Source organism: Vulpes lagopus, chromosome 10 (genome assembly GCF_018345385.1).
Source record: "Vulpes lagopus strain Blue_001 chromosome 10, ASM1834538v1, whole genome shotgun sequence".
NCBI lineage: Eukaryota > Metazoa > Chordata > Mammalia > Carnivora > Canidae > Vulpes > Vulpes lagopus.
The window spans coordinates 4,898,539-4,916,030 of record NC_054833.1 but is presented as its reverse complement, the minus strand read 5'-3'; positions in this window follow the sequence as shown (position 1 = coordinate 4,916,030).

Here is a 17,492-nt window from a genome sequence, read left to right as displayed (position 1 = left end):
CCTGCTGACTCTTCAATGTAGGGCTTGATTTCACAACCCTGAGATCATGACCTGAGTCAAAATCAACAGTTGGAGGCTGAACTGACTGAGCCACCCAGGTTACCCCTATTTAGCAGAGTCTTAAGACTGTAAATTCAAAATTCAGTTAATGTGAGTATAGATCCTAGCCCTGCAACTTGCTCTGTTTGACTTTATGCAAATTACTGCAATTATTCTGCTTCCAGTTTGCTCATATTTAAAATGGGAAAGATGGTAATTGAAATCCTGGAAGCTTGAAGAAACACCTGGTCTGTTGAACGAAAAATAAGAACACAGCTCTGAAAGCACAATTTTAACTAGAAAGGGCTTAAAGGATGCATACATTAAATAAAAATATCTAAACATAAATAGAGCACAGAAGAAAGCACAAGACTTAAGATTAACATCCCTGCAATTTCCCAGATTTAATAAAAAAAAATACACCTACAAAAGAAAGAGAATAAAGTTGGTATAAGAAGCCTCATCAGCAGTTAGGCAACATGGCAGGTGACAGGTATGGGTGGTGAACATTACCTTAATGTGCAGAGGAAAATTATTTTCAAATTAAAATTCTATACCCAGCTAAAATGTAGTTAAATGTGCCAGTAAAGACAGTCTTAGATATGCAATGACTACTCATGTATATTTTTATAGGAGTATATTAAGGATTTCTTTCTGGAAGAATAAAGATAGAAGCCAAGAAATAGAAATCCATGGAGAAAGAAATGGTATAGGGAAAAACAAATAAATCATATTTTAATTAATCAAAAAATGTCTATCAGAGGTGGTGGAGCAGAATAGGAAAAATTTCAAAAAAGGAAATACAGAATGCAAGGGAAGGTATACATCTATATATTTATCTATCATCTATCTACCTATATCTATCTATTAATCTATCTATCTATCTATCTATCTATCTACATTTTTTATATAAAAACTATATAATTAGAGCAATATAAGTATAAAAGATGTTTAATAAAATTTAATACCCATTTTTGCTGAAAATAATTTTATTAATATAGGAATATAAAAAATTCTTTAATCTGATAGAGGACATCTCCCCACAACTGTAGTTCACATGGCTTATAATAATGAGGAATGGTAAAAACATTCTCTTTAAAGTGATTGCAAAGACAGTAAAGCCCAAAATCACCCAGAATCATCTTTTTCAGAATATATTCAATAGAGGACAAAAGAAAAAGAACTAGAAGTATTAGAAAGAAAGACAGCATTTTTAAAAATTTTCACCAGTGATTTGACCATGTATTTAAAAAAAGAATATACAGGCAGATTATTAGAATTAATAAGAATGGCCTAGCAGCCAAGGCCATAAAACAGAATACACAGGCAATATAAGGAAAAGAGATGGTACACACAGGAAGTAGGAAATCTTAATTCACTTCTCTCAGTATATGCCAGATTAAATAAAATAGATAAATAAGGTATAGAAGATATATATTATGTAACTAATAAGATTCTCATGATTGATATATTAAACCCTGCATTCTGAAATATAGAATATACATTTCAGTTCTCATGGAAGTATCATAAAAATTTACCATACAGTATGACATGTGGAAAATGTATTAAGATAGATTTCAAAAAATATAAAAGCCAACTGGTTTAGTCAATGAGGGCTGCTATCACAACAAATCAAGGAGTCAGCCTTCTTCCTGGCTCACAGATGGTTGCCTCCTCTGTGCCCTCATGTTGTAGATAGAGGGACAGCAAGCTCTCTGGCCTTTTCTTATAAGGGCACTAATCCCATCAGAAAAACCCCACCCTCAAGACCTCAGCCTACTATATCCTAAAGCCCCAGACTCCACACACCATTACATTGGGAATTAGGGCTTCAGTGTATGAATTTTGGACACAAACATCTTATCTATAACAATAACATTTTTAATCATAATGGAATAAAAATACACCACAACATTTAAAAAATCACCTATACATGAGGACATTTTAAACATTCTTTAAACGACTTTTGAGTCAAAGGTAATTCAAGCTGGATATGCAGAATATTGACAAAATATCAATAATGAAAACAGTACCTGTAAGAATCTACGACATACATCATATGCCACAGTCAAAGGACAAAGAATGACATTAAATACAGCAATTAAAATAAATTAGTAAACATCTGAATCAAAAATTAAGAAAAATTGGTCCAAATTTAAAGAATAAAGGTAGACAAAACAAAAGAGTAAATAGATGAAAGCAGGTATAAATAAGTGAGAAAACAGAAAATTTGTAGAAAAAAATTAATAATAGCTTTTTTGAAAAACATACACCATAAGCTAATCTAGTTAAGCAATAAACAGATGGAAATGGGACGTGGGGTGAGGAGAAGTGGGAAAAGTGCCAATCAACCACATAAAAATTTCTATGTAGAAATAACCATCAAATCTAAGGACATTTAAGAAACAGTGTTGAGTCAACTTTTCCAAACCCTTTACAATAACTTAGAAATCTTATTAAAATGGGTACAATCTCATAAATAGGACAATTTCTATATATTTCTACAGAAGTCAGGGAAATCCATTAAGAAGCCAGCTTCTCAAACATCCCATACCAGAACAGTTTTATTCTGAATTCTACCAACACCTTTAAGAATGGCTGTTGCCAGTATCATTTAAACTGGTCCAGAAGGGATGCCTGTGTGGCTGAGTGGTTGACCATCTGCCTTTGGCTCAGGTTGTGACCCCTGGTCCTGTCCCATCAGGCTCCCTGCGTGGAGCCTGCTTCTCCCTCTGCCTATGTCTCCGCCTTTCTCTCTGTGTCTTTCATGAATAAATAAATTAATTAATTAAAAATTAATTTATTAATAAACTGCCCCAGAAAATAGGAAAAGAAGTAAAGCTTTCATTCTTTTTATTTATATTAATATATCTAAGAAAAAATTCATGGATATCCTTGTATATACTGAAAAAGAATTTGAAATTTTTCAAAAGCTGTTTTTGGTTTCAAAACACTCAACCATTTGTTCTCACCTCTTTCTTGCTTGCTTGTGTCCATCTTTTTCTTTCTTTCTTTCTTTCTTTCTTTCTTTCTTTCTTTCTTTCTTTCTTTCTTTCTTTCTTCTTTCTTTCTTTCTTTCTTTCTTTCTTTCTTTCTTCTTTCTTCCTTTCTCTTTCTTTCTTCTTTCTTTCTTTCTTTCTTTCTTTCTTTCTTTCTTTCTTTCTTTCTTTCTTTCTTTCTTTCCTTTTTCCAACACTTAACCATTTCTTAACATGTTAAATTGTACGTTCCTCTCAGCATTGAAAACCAGCTAGTAGAAAACATTGGATATAGTCACACTAAATTCAAGAGCAAGGCAAACTACCTGTTACAGCTCTAATACTGTGTTGTTCTTGAGGTACTAGCCTCCAGGCTATTTGAAATTACCAAGAAAATAAAGCTACATGCATAAAGATAATAAATTAGGATACAAAATTTATTTGATTAAATTGAGAATTCATATATAAAATTAGCCTTCAGTTAAAAACTATAAGGAGAAATGGACCCTACTTATAATGGCAATAAAACGGATAATAAATATCCATGGTTAGGAATAAATCGGAAGCAACATGGAAGTTCTAGATGAGGTCTTTCACAAAAGAGATGTGAAAACAGGAGAAGACACACTGTTCTAGTGTCAGCAGATGCAGCATGGCAAACGTCTATTGGGTCTCCATAAATCTTTATTGTTCTATTTTTAAAAAAAAATTTTTTTTCTACTTATTTGGGATAGAGAGAGATAGCTAGAGAGAGCACACAGAGTATGAAATTAATGTGTTGTTCACATAACACATTAATTTAATGTGTTCTTTTATTTTTATTTTTTAAAGATTTTATTTATATATACTTGAGAGACACACAGAGAGAAGCAGAGACACAGGCAGAGGGAGAAGCGGGCTCCCTGTAGGGAGCCTGATGTGGGACTGGATCCCAGGACCCGGTGATTATGACCTGAGCCGAAAGGAGACGGTCAACCACAGAGCCACCCAGTTTGTTTTAGGTAATAAATTCCTTAAAAGTTTTAGAATTTCAGGGAACCACTGAAATAGACGTGATATAGTGGGAAATGGAGGCCAGTCTTACTAAATATTGAAGTTGAACACAAAGTCTTAATGATTAAAACAGTGTAGTAATGATGCCTGGAGAGATAAACCAGTAAAACAGAAGTCCAGAAACAAACCTTGATGCATTGGGGTCAGTTTTGTACAAAATACAGAAAGCATCTCAAAATCTGCATGGAAAAGATGGAAAAGATGAACTAATATATATATATATATATAAAAAGACTGGGTGAGAACAGACTCAGAACTCATATTTGACTGAATTCCCAAAGAATGAAATGTTTAAAAGAAAAAAAAAAAAAAAAAGAAGCAGTTCTTTTTTAAAGACTAGAAGAAAAACAAGTAATAATTTGATATAGAGTAGAAAAGACCTTTAATCTATGACAGAATCCACGAACTAGGGAGGAAAATATTGATAAATTTTAATATTTAAGTATTAAAATGAAAACCTTTTAGAGGTAAACAATAACAATAGCAAAATAACCTAGCATTGTGGCAAAGAAACAATGACAGCGGTGCCTGGCTGGCTCAGTCAGTTGGTAAAGCATCTGACTTTTGATCTCAGCTCAGGTCTTGATCTCAGGGTCATGAGTTCAAGCCCAACATTGGACTCCACATTGGGTGTGGAGGCTACTTAAACAAAACAAAACAAAACAAAACAAAACAAAACAAAACAAAACAAAACAAAACCAATGGCAGAGATAAACCAGTAAAACATTTTACAATCTACATCACAGTAAAATTTAACAGTTCTTCCTAATGTACCAAACAAAAGCTCCTAGAAATTGAAAAGGAAAGGTCAATAATCCACAAGCAAACTTACAGCCAGATAAGAAAGAAAGAAGAAGAAAGAAAGAAAGAAAGAAAGAAAGACAAAGAAAGAGAAAGAAAGGAAATGCTAGATGTTTAAACCTTATTTTTTTAAAAAGATTTTATTTATTTATTCATGACAGACACAGAGAGAGAGAGAGAGAGAGAGAGAGGAGAGAGAGAGGCAGAGACACAGGCAGAGGGAGACGCAGGCTCCAAACGGGGAGTCCGACTGGGACTCGATCCCTGGTCTCCAGGATCACACCCCAGGCTGAAGATGGCGCTAAACCGCTGGGCCACCGGGGATGCCCTTAACCTTATTTTTATTAAGAGAAATGTGGATAAGATACCAATATTCACACATCAAGTTGACAAAAATGCAGAAGTTAAATACCATTCTGTTCACAAGGCCATAGAATCAGGGACTTAGTTTCTGGTAGGAGTACAAATTCTTACAAACTTGGTGGAGGGCAATCTGGAAATGTCTATCAATAGTAAAAGAAATACACATTTCACACCTGTGAAACCACATTTGTAAAGCAATTTTTGCAGTACTGTTTCTTACAGCAAAAAACTGAAAACAATTTAATATTCATCCATAGTGGACAAGTCAAATAAATCATGGTGCATTCCAACATAATAAAATACAGTTGAAAATAAAAATGAGAAATCTCTTTTATAGATTGATATGGAAATATCTTCTGGGGATATTAAGTGAAGATGCGAGAAACAGAACCATGTATATAGTATGCTACATCTTCTGGTTGGTGACAGGGAAGGAGGAAAAAGAAGAATATATTTGAATTTGTTTGTAAGAAAAATAAGATACAAGATACAATTATGATGATTCCCTGAATGGTCTGCCTGGATATTAATGAAGGTAAGAAGGACACAGGCACTTAAATGTGTAAATCATGTCAATGTATTATATCCTCAAAAAAGTTAAAATAAGCCAAATGTAGTAATATACTTGTGATAAATGTTATAACCAAAGTATGGCAAACACCAGGGAAATGGCGATGAGGGGATATTCAACTAGCTCAATTGGTCCAGCTGGTAGGAAAGTTAGAAGAAATAAAATCCTAACAGTACTGATATTGGTTCTGGATTGTTGAGTAAAAATTCACCAGGGAAACAAGGTGGCAGGAGTGAAATCCTATGAATCTGGTGGTCTTCCATCTATAATGAAGCAAGTGGAAAGTCTACCAGGCTTTAGAAATATATCTTTTATGAGTGCATTTTTTTAATTCTTGTGAGATGAATATCAAAATAAGACAATATTTGGAAAAAAGTTAGATTTTTATTTACATACAAACTATAATATCAGTGGATCAATGCCCAGATTTTTCTACAAAATTAACAAAGTGATCGCTCATTAGGATGAAACGTGTTGATTTTTGGTTGTTCCCCTCCCCCAAAGTATGTAATAAATTGAAGGCTGGACTGTCTTTATTTTCTCTCTGGGTCCCCTTTCTGAGGATTGACGAGGATTTAACAAATGATGGAGTCACTTCTAAAGCATCTTCCATTTCTCACCTCTCACCTTCTGTCAAATCCCACATATAACATCTCACTGAAGCCCACCGTCCCCTCTCTGAAGTATTTCTATGGTTCTCCCTACCTCTGCACACTCCCACTATTACGATCTCTGATACCTGATTACCTCAAAGCCCTGTCTCTCATTTTTTTCATCCAGATTAATAATTTCAAAATGCAAGGCACTTGAGTGGTTCAGTGGCTGAGCATCTGCCTTTGGCTCAGGTTGTGATCCTGGGGTCCTGGGATCGAGTCCCACATCGGGATCCCTACAGAGAGTCTGCTTCTCCCTCTGCTTATGTCTCTGCCTCTGTCTCTGTGTCTCTCATGAATAAATAAAATCTTTAAATAGTAATAATAATAATAGTAATTTCCAAGTGAATTTCTTTTCTACAGGTTTCTTCATCATCCAGTTTGAAGGCACTGTCATAGGAAATTGTACAGAGATTTGATGAAGGTTTTAGGATTAACTGTTTTCCTGAGGCATCTAGTGACTTACCAAGGCACATTCTGAATTCTTTTCCAAGACACATTTTCTTCATCATTGACTGCTACATGAGTGCCTGTAAAGCCTCAGAAACTTAGATTATGCTACTTGGAAATGTGTTATCATTCAGGCAGAGGTAGAGCTAAAGTTCCATTTGTACTTCTTATCTAGGATTCTTTTTTAATCCAAGCAAATTAACAGTACCAAGACTGGGTAATTTTTAGGCTATTTAAGAGAACAGATTGTTTTCAGGCATTGGTAGGCAGTGTGGAAGAATCTATTTACATTTAAGTTATTTGCTAATTAAAAATCGTTATTAGCTATTAACTAAGAAGAGTCTTTACCTAAAGACAACTACCAGGCCAACACTTTGTTAAACTTGTTCCAATGTCGGGGACTGGAGAACAATAAAACCAAGGTTAAACATAGTTCATAATCCATATCTCTTTCCATCAATTCAGATACCTCCCGCCCTCGTTTCCAGGCCAAATGCTTGTGGTTTTATTGGACCTGAAATATCTCAGTACAAAATAGTACATATAAGAGGAGTGCTGATAAATTGTCTGAATTCAAGAAATCATACCCTTCAAGGTTACTTCCCAACTAGATTCTTTGCCTGGATTTTTTTTAAAGCCTATAATCAAGGAGGTAGCACAACACAATCTCAGAAAAGACAGCTGCGGGGGAAGCAGGAATAAGCATTTGTTTTCACTTTGAAAATGAGCCTATTGCCAACAGGTTTTGGGCTCTTGTACAAGCCTTTGCAGAATTACACAAAGATTTCAGGACAGAGAGAACAATGGTCACAGTTACCTTTGATTAAGCATATCATTTTTCAAGTCTGGACAGACATACATCAAAATAGATGTCCCATCATCTACCAGAGAGGTCAATGTAATGGAAGAAGGAAGAGAGCTTTGCTCCGGTCCCTGCAATGCTTTATGGAAGCAGGATAAGCCCAGACTATTTCAGTGGTCTGTTGCACTATTAGACTCCATGTCATGGGAAAAACATACAGCTGGATAAGATTCTGGTTCTGACACTCTTAATCCCTCCTGTGGTATGAATCATGCTGCCCTTACAGAACTGGTGAAGATTTGTGAGAGCTAATTCTCTATATAAATGGTTTGTGAACTAGGTATTACTCTCTAGAAGTAGGTGGTATCATTACTACCTGCTGGTGGACACTGCTAAACGCCTAAACCCAGAACGATAGGACTTAGAAATGATCTTCCTGAATGGTGTATACAGCAAAAAGGCATGACAAGATATTCATTGAAAAGAGAAGACATGTTATACGGAAAGTTGCATGTGACAACAAAGACTGCATTTTCACCAAAATACTTTCATAAACTAGGGTGGAGTGAAAGAATGCAAGGACTGCATAGAGGTCAGTGGTTTCCCATGTTTACTTCCCATGTAGAGCAGTGGGTTCACAGGTTTCTGATATATTATTAAAACAATCAGCACTGATAGCAGATGGTTCAACGAAAACCTGCCGTAAATAAAAAGTCAGGATTCATCCAATTCTGTGTACCTGACAGGTCCTTAAAATATGTTAGCAAATTAAGAAAGATATTTTTTTAACTCTTACCAAGTTACTTTCAATAAGTTAAATAAAGTCATTAGTGTCTGTCAACTGTCAATAAAGAATTTGAATTTCTTGAGTTCTTCCATTCCTCTACTAGGGATCCCATATCTATGTCCCTCACATAGACTAGCAGTTGTTGTAGTGAACAAATATAAGACCTTCACTGTGGCACTGTGAGCAGGAAGCTGCTTAAGGAATGGTCTAACTGTTTTGTGTCTGAAGGCATTCATTTGTCCCTATTTGGTTCTTCAGTATGAAAATAAGACACTCCATGAATTTGTTAATTTGATCAAGAACTCTTTACTAGGGTAATGAGTTAAGCCAATTGTTTTAAGAAATTTAACAGAATAACCTCTTGAATGATCAAAAAAAAATGTTATGTTATGTTGAAAGAGTGGGTATTGTGTTATTTTAGTCTTTTGGTGATTATTCACCAAATAATACCATTCTTGTGCCTCTATTTTGCACATTATTTTGTAAAGAATAGCAGGAGAGAAAGGTGTTCTCTACTACCCAACAGAGTTCTCATAACCTCCCTAGATGGATCCTCCTTGGCTTTTGGCTTTTTGCTTCCTGGTTCAGGCCACATGCTCGAGGCTTATAGGTGCTTATAGGTGCTTCTGTATTCCTTCTTTTTGCTACAGATCACCTGGCATCAAAAATATGTCCCTCAAAATAATTGGGACTCTGGCTCAGTTTAAGAGGTGACAAAATGATTTTTATATGGGTCATTTACGTTAAACATTCATCCAAATTTTAAGATCTTCTTTTTTTAAAATTTTTGTTTTATTATTTATTTATGATAGTCACACAGAGAGAGAGACTGGCAGAGACATAGGCAGAGGGAGAAGCAGGCTCCATGCACCGGGAGCCTGATGTGGGATTCGATCCCGGGTCTCCAGGATCGTGCCCTGGGCCAAAGGCAGGCGCCAAACCGCTGCGCCACCCAGGGATCCCCTTAAGATCTTCTTTTATATTATCTTTTATATTTCCCTTTTTTAAAAAAGATTTTATTTATCTATTTGACAGAGAGAGAACAATCAGGGGGAGCAGCAGGCAGAGGGATAGGGAGAAGCCAACTCCCCACTGAGCAGGGAGCCCAGTGTGGAGCTCAATCCCAGAATTCCAGGATCATCACCTGAGTCAAAGGTAGGTACTTAACTGACTGAGCCACCCAGGCACCCCAACTTTTATATTTCTTTACAACATATAATGCTAACAGATGATGATAACAGACTTTTTTTTAGGTCATTGTCCTTTTGAAGTATTGCAAAATAGGTACTAGGAGCTAGGAAGAAGCATGAAAAAAAAAGAAATATCCCTCCGGTTGTCTGTACTACGACTGAGTAGAAGAGAGAGACACATTCCATGACTCTGCCTATACTTGAGACAAGACTGGAAGTTGGTTCTAGAATATTCAGCTGAGCTGCCAAGCCTAGAGCCTGGCTGGACCGAGACTTAAAAAATGCCCTGCTGAAGGTTTTCTTAGAAAGACAAAAAACAAATGGTATTTCTTTCTTGGAGCTTTGTAATGCACACACTCGTGGAAGGCTCTGAGAAATTTGATGGAAAGAAACCTGCCAAATTAACTGAGGAATGTATAGAATCGTTGAATCACTATATTTTATACCTGAAACTAATGTAGGACTGTATGTTCATTATACTTCAGTAAAAAAAAGAACAAATTAGGACTTAGCAATGTGAGCATATTATGTAGATAAATGGCAAAATACACCAGAAGAAATAGCAAATAAGTTTAATGTGGTTCTGGGACCAGGGGGATGGACAGGTAATGCAGAGATGTTACTTTTTTAATTGCTATTATTGTAAGTAAGTCTTTTAACACTTCTTTTAATTTGAAAACAAACTATATGTAATACTCTGATAAAATAAATTTAGAATATAAATTAAATTCTTAAAAAAAATAAAACAATGATTACATATGTTTTCTCACAGGACAAAAATACTATTTCACGACCTGAAAGTGCTAACAGTTTCCTTGTGCTGAGTCATTATTTGGAACTTCAACTCTAGATTGGTGCCCGTGACAGTCAAAGCTGTCAGAGCCAGTCATGGAGTCCCCAGGAGTGCCAGGTTGGAAATGAAGCATCCTGTAGTAACAGCCGAGGCCCACGGCAACAGTATTTGATAACCACATTCCATTGTCATAGATCATGGGGAAAAGTTACTCTCCCTTTGTTTCTTCTCTTGAAATCATATAATTTACATAAGTAAGAAATGTTTATTAACCATAAATCAATTATACTGAAGCATCAGTGAATATCTTATTGTTTAAGTATACAAATTTGTCAAGGTGATTTGAATAGTTACAGACCACTATAAAAATGATGTTGACTTTTTTTCTTTAAACAAACCAACCAAAAAAAAAAAGAGTCTGCTAAATTTTATTTAATTCAGATTTCTTCTAAAGTCTTTGAAAATGGAATCCTAATTTTGAGAAACACCTATAAAATTAGACAAAACTCCCTTTTGTTGGAATGCATTTTGGGACATACTGATTTATACGTGGACAATTTATATTCCTTAGTATGATAGAGAGAGGGTGTGAGAGGAAGCACATAGTACGGGGAAATGGAATAATTAAGAACGTGACCAATGGTCTTCAGCTGCTACTAGTAAGAGACCTAATTAGGAAAACAGGATCATTATTTTGCTGAAGTACAATTGATAAGCATATGATAATTTTAAGAAATTACCAGAAATCCAAGATTTAATAAATAGAGCAGAGTTTTTTAAAATATGAAATGCTCTTCATTATTTTTCCAGAAAGTTTACCTAAGAAGATCTTTGGAGAGTTGATTCAGAGAGAAATATTCCTGTTTTCTCCCTTCAAACTCTTCAATCCATGTCTTGCATAAGGAAAGACATTTTCATTTTGTTCTCCCTCACAATCATGTTCTAGGGTTCTAGGGATTACAAGCAGCCCACTTCTCTTCTTACTAACATCTCCTCTTGGAGAAGAAGTAGCCCTTAGTATTGGAGTGTGAATTGAGTATGGTCTGGTCTCCTAAAGAATGTGGGGAGCACCTAAGAGAATGTCAAGCACTTCATTGTACGCACTCTCAGTGGATCTTGAATATTTGTGTAAGCCATTGAGTAGAATGCAAACAAAGGGGTAATGGTATATTTTTTTGGAGTAGTTGCTTCTTTCCAAAGCAGAGATTTAATCTCAATGCTCCTTTTGGAATTCAGAGGAAAAAACAAACAAACAAAAGAAACTGACTGGAAAACGTGTCTTATAGTGTCCGTGCTGTAAATATTTAATGTTACAATGTTATCTAGGAGTCACAAACAACATGCCAAATAATATTTGCTTATTTTCTATTTTGTCAAAGATTTATTTTCCTGAGGTACCAGTATGGGAGGGAGGAGTTATGAAGGAGAGAAGGAGGACAAGAAGGAGAGAGAGGGAAGGAGAATGGGAGAGAGAGAGGGAAGGAGAGAGAGAGAGAAGATGTGCATTCTCTCTTTGTTAATCTATAGCAATCACTTCCTTTCTCTTTTTTAAAGATATTTATTCATTCATGAGAGACACAGAGAGAGAGAGAGAGGCAGAGACATAGGCAGAGGGAGAGCCAGGCTCCCCTGTGAGGAGCCCAATGTGGGACTTGATCCCAGGACCCGGGGATCCCCAAAGGCAGGCGCTCAACCATTGAGCCACCCAGAGGTCCCTATAGCAATCACTTTCAATGAGAAAAGCATTCAAATTCTGCCTCAGAGAGGGAACAAGTGAGGATAATCCTTCCTGGAAGCAAAGCTTTGATGTATTTAATAACAAAAGGTCTGTGTCTGCCACAGAACCCAGAAGTATCTGAATGTCTACTGAAAGTAATAACTTCCCCACAAGTTTCTGACACTGAAAATTTCTCTATCCTGAATCAAACTAACAAACAACAATATATATTATTATACTATATTATTGTGTAATAATGTATAATAAAGTATATATAATACTTATAATAAAAGTGCTTCAATATATGTTTAGTACTATATGCTTTCATTAAATAATTTTATAATAAAATAATAGCTCTAACGAACATTAAAATGACTTAGTGCAGACAACATGAACAGATGGTAAATGCACACTGAGTGAAAAGCAGGCAACGATATATAATAATACTTACAAATTTTACTGTAGTTACCTCTCCAAAGCAAGTATTCAACATATAGTACATAGCACAATTTCCCTTTTTTATCAAAGTTCTTTCACTTGCACACCACCTGTTTGATAATTGTTATGTGAAAATCACAAAGAAAAACTTTGTTCCCTGGGGCGCCTGGCTGGCTCAGTTGGTAGAGCATGTGACTCTTGATCCTGAGAGTCTCAGCCCCATGTTGGATGTGGAGTCTACTTAAAAAAATAAAAATATTTATCATTAATTAATTAAGAACAAAGCAGAAGGAACTTTATTCCCTGAAACATATTGATCTCCTGAGCTAATAAAAATGACTGGGCTAACCTGCATTAGGATTTAAGTGGTCAACTAAGCATTCCCATAAGGGTATCTGCTCTCTGTTCTGACATACTCTGGGGTTCAAAGGTGGCAGAAAAAGTATCTGGGGTCCTCAAGACATTGTTTACTCTTTTAAAAGCAATGATGCTCATAGTAATATAACTGAAAAACCAAAGCTGTGGGTAGTGTATGTCTGAGCAAGTGGTCTAGGAGTACATAGTCACACTGTGTCTTTTCTAAGATATCTGGCTTATCTTAGCTTGAAGCTAAACTTGCATGTAGCTTCAGGTCATGATCCTCTACATGTTCTCTATCCAAACAATATCTAGCAATGGTCTTCTGAAAACACAGACTGCAAATGACGATCATTGCTAACTGTCCTTCTAGCTATGAATGCCCTGCCTTCTGTCACCATACTGGAAATTTGCTTGCAGAAATATGGACCTCTTCTTATTAAATAGGTATCAATTACTTAGTGGGTGAGAACCTACCCTCAAGAATACTTGGGTTCAAGACATGACTTCTTTACATCGTTTGTATGTGAGCTTTGGAAGGGGATTTTTTTCCTCTCCAAACCTATTTCTCCTCTGTGAAACATGGGTAAAAGTATTACCTACTTTACAGGGATCAAGGAAAAGGAAATTCATACAAATTACTGAACACATTCATGTACATAGGAAAAGATAATAAAAATAAGTTAATTGTGATCTAAACTGGATTTGGAGGAAATGGGACAATGATTTTACTGACAGAAGTGAACTGATTCTATGTCCTCAAATTGAGCCAGGTCCAATTTTTTGCCCAGTAATGCCAGGAGATCCTGTAAGAGAAATAAACTTAGAACTATTCTCTATTGAAGGATGATAAATACTTCATCTCTTTTATTTGTATAAGGCAATAGGGATGTCATTGACTTACTCAGGGTTCCTAAGTCTTTATTTGTTTCATGTATAAATCAGGCATGATATAATTTGCACATTGTTGACCTAAAAAGTCATACAAATGCTGTTCTTATTGTTAATTTTTTCATTGGTGCTGACATAAGTGAAATGAAAACTAGGAACTTTAACCACTAGGATTTGTGTTTTATCAGATTGCAGTGAAAAGCTGTTCACATTACTCTGGGGAATAAAGTCATTCCTTTCTGAGTTCTTTGCTTGCACATAGATGGACACAAAAACCATTATGACAAGTGTGTTACATATAGTATTTTTCACTTACAGGTAAGTCCATGAAAAGTTTCCATAATATACTTTGTAACACTTAATTGGGTATTTTAAAAATATAGATTATCTTAAGTTTAGTTCATCTTAGCCTTAGCTGTCATGTTTCTTTCTAGCTGGAAATAAACCACTGATTTTATGAAAATTTAAACAAGCAAACAAACAAAAAAGAATTAAAACCACCATGAAAGCTCACTACTTTCTTCCCAATTCTTTATATATGACAAAAATAAAATGCCTAGGTTTCCTTCTGATAGATCAATAACTGAATTGTGGACATGTAATAGATGTAGAGATGTATGGATATGCAATCTCCATGTCAGTCTGATGGGCTACAAAGGCAAGATTCAGAACTCTTGCTCTCAGAAAGCCAAAATATTGTTTTGTCCAATCTAATCTAGTTCTAGAAATCAAAGCCTACAATGAGTTTGACTACCATGGAATTCTATGACTATTTAACTGTGTCCTCTCTTTTCCCTTTGAAAGCCTGAAGAATATTTCACAATTTAAAAAGAGGGTTACCCTAAAAGGACTTTCTTCCAGCTTGCTCTTCCATCCAGCCCAGTATGCATGGAATCTCCACCCCTGACTCATTACCTACTTCCTGGGATGCTGAGCAAAGAGAATGCCAGGACTTTAGGGAATGTACCAAAGCCACTGAGGTCACTGTATAAACAGACTTTGCTTAAAGGAAATCTTAAGAGATCCCAGGAAATATGAAACCCATTGAGGTTCTGCCCAGAGAAAAGACGCCCCCACTCCCTAATTCTCTCTTGCTTAATCCATGGAAAAAGATTCAACCAGACAAGTTCCTGAGTTTAAGGTCACATTGAAATTCTTTTCCCACCTCTTTTCATTTTTTCCAAGCCAAACATTTTACTGGCTCCAATGCAGAAAGCATAGAAGTTTATCCTTACTTGCCCTAGAAACCCTGTTATTTTCATCTTAAATAACCAGTCTTTGTGCTTGGAGCTTTTAACTCACTACCAAATGAGGTTTCACTGGATTTGCTCTCCCCTGATTTGTCTCAATTTGTACCATTTTAATTTGTAGATACACAAGCCAATGCGTTGAATTTTGCTTACCTACAATAACCAACCATCCTACTCTACCTATAAGGTTTCTTTCCAGCTACAATCTCAATTTTCACTTACTCTCTACAGCATAAATCTATAAAAATGGTCTCAATTTTCTTTTCTTCCATTTTTTTTCACCTATTCTTATTAGGCCTTTGCACAAATTAATGCTCAAGCACAAGTCAACAATGGTATCCATCTTATAAAACCCAGTGGTCAAAAATGTTAAATCAATTCCCACAAAACTTCTAGGAAAAATACAGGACATGACTTTTGTGAACTTGGGTTAGTTAGGCAGAGATTTCTTAGGTACAGCAGGAAAAGCCTAATTCATGAAAAAAATAATATAGTGGACTTCATAAAACATAGAAACTCCTGTGCTTTGAAAAACACTATTAAGAGAAGGAGATGACAACCCATAGACTGGAAGAAAATCTTTGCAAAGAATATATCTGTTTAAAACCTGGTAGGTAGAATGCACAAAGAACATTAGTAACTCAATAATGAGAAAACAGACAACCCAATTAAAAGATGGCCAAACTACTTAAAGAGAGAGTTTGCCAAAGAAAGAAAATAAAGCTGGCAGATAAGTACATGAAAAAATGCTTAATATCATTAGTCATTAGAGAAATGGAAAGTGAAACCACAATGATATGCCACATTTTAGAATAACTAAAATTAAAACAAAGAAAAGAAGAAAAAATATGGAACCAGTGGAACTCTCATATATTTCTGGTGGGAATAAAATGGTTCAATGACTTTGGAAAACAGTTTAGATTTTTTTTTTAAACTTAAACATGCAGTTATCATATAACCCAGCATTCTGTTGTGCTAGTGTATATACAAATGGAATGAAAACCCATGTTCACACACACAAAAACCCCAGTGAATATTTATGATGGATTCATTTGTAAACTCCCAAAACTGGAACCAGCCCTCAACAGGGCTGCATAACAAACTGAGGTTTATGCACCCAATGGATACTACTTACCAGTGAAGGGAAGGGAACAATCTGATGAATCTCACGTGATTTATGCTAAATGGAAGCAGATTTTAGAAGCTATGTATCAAATAATTCCATATATATGACATACTGGCAAAGCTAAAGGTGCAGGAAACAGATCCATGGTTGGATATGGAGACAGTGTTTACTACAAAGAGGCCCTGAGAATTGAAGTTTTGATGAAAAATTCTATGTCATGAGTATGCTGGTGATAACACAACTGTAAATATTTCTCAAAACATATGTAACTGGGGGTGCCTGGGTGGCTCAGCTGGTTAGGTATTCGACTCTTGGTTTAGGCTCAGGTCATGATCTCAGAGTCCTGAGATCAAGCCCCACATCAGGTTCTGTGCTCAGCAGAGAGTCTGCTTGAGATTCTGTCTCTCCCTCTGCCCCTCCCTTCAACTCATACTCTCTCTTAAAAACAACGACTTATGGAACTGTATACTAAAAAGGACAAAGTTTCTCGTATATAAATATCTCATTTTAATAAACAGAAAAAAAAGTTCATGGACCGTTACTTCCTAACTACCTAGGGTCATTGATTATCACTCAAAAATGAATCCACTAGTCAACTCTAAGCCCTCACCTTTTCTGACCACTCTGACGTCATTTGACCAAGGTGACCAGTCCTTCCCTTCCTGAATTATTTTTTTCCTTTTTAAAGTTTGGCTTCCTAGATGACAAACTTCTCTTGTTTTCTTTCTACTTTACTGACTGCTCCCCTGCAGTCTCATTTGCTGCTCTATCATTTTCTGACATCCTCTGTTACCGCTGTGCCCTTCACTCAATCTGCTCTGGGTACACCAGCTACCTTGCCCATGGGAGTGCCTTTCCTCCCACATGCTAGTCCACTATCACAGAGCACAGTTCCTTGCAAGATTGGTCCTCTGTTGTCAGGTTTCTGTTAAAGACTCAGGTCCTGAAGGTGGTCTTCCTGGGCCACCCTGTCTAAAATAGCTGCCGTCCACACCCCAGGTTTAGCTGTAGTCCCTTTCACGGAATAATCTGTTTTCCATAGCACTTATCTGGGATGATCTTTGTTTATTGTCTGTATCCCTTTTGAGCGTATAAATTTCATGAAAGTAAAGGCCTTATCTGGTTGTTTGCTGTGTATCTGGTGTGTAGGATAAGGCCCAACACAGCAGACTCTCAGTACACACACACACACACACACACACATCTTCTTTCCTTTACTACTTGCTATAAAAA